The sequence below is a fragment of the Myotis lucifugus genome, unplaced genomic scaffold (genome assembly GCF_000147115.1).
Source record: "Myotis lucifugus unplaced genomic scaffold, Myoluc2.0 scaffold_3, whole genome shotgun sequence".
In the NCBI taxonomy this organism is placed as follows: Eukaryota; Metazoa; Chordata; class Mammalia; order Chiroptera; family Vespertilionidae; genus Myotis; species Myotis lucifugus.
Genome location: NW_005871051.1, coordinates 14,218,511 through 14,219,079, shown reverse-complemented (window position 1 = coordinate 14,219,079; position 569 = coordinate 14,218,511). Strand labels below are relative to the sequence as shown.

The 569-nt window shown below is 33.0% G+C and overlaps 1 non-coding gene across 1 annotated transcript; it reads left to right on the top strand.

The window, feature by feature from the left end:
• The first annotated feature begins 208 nt into the window (after nucleotides 1–208).
• LOC111828144 lies at nucleotides 209–334 on the top strand. The gene has a single exon (XR_002831935.1). It is a non-coding gene; the product is annotated as a small nucleolar RNA SNORA28 (small nucleolar RNA).
• The last annotated feature ends 235 nt before the right edge of the window (nucleotides 335–569 follow it).

Here is a 569-nt window from a genome sequence, read left to right as displayed (position 1 = left end):
CTCTAACTATTGATTACTGACAAATTTTAAGTTCTTAAAAGAACATAAAACCATGGAATTTGAGTGGTGCTTTTATCCTTTTTAGGGTTTGGTTCAAATCTAATTCTGCATGTGCTTATAGATATAGGACATTGTAAAGATAAAATCTGGACAAGCAGAACCAGAATTTGAGACAGCAAGATTTTTTAAAATGGGAATATGCCTTTGCAAGCCACACTCTGTGGCAGATGATCAAAGTGGTCCTACATAATTTGAGCTTGCTATAGCCACAAAGTCTAACCTATTCTCGTGCTCTCTCCTCCATGAGACAAGCCATCATATAGACTTAGACAGAGTTAAAAAAATAGATGTATGACTGTATGTGAACTTATCAGATTATAGAATCCAATCCTCAATTTTGCAGATTCAGAAACTCTATTTTTATTTTTATTTTTGGTACTCAAGAGGGTACTGCAGAGTGATGCTATAAACTAATTCCACAATAGAATGATATCTAATATATGTTACAATGAATTGTGATTAGTTTGTCACTTACATTGACGTGTCTACTTGATTCATATCTGTATATT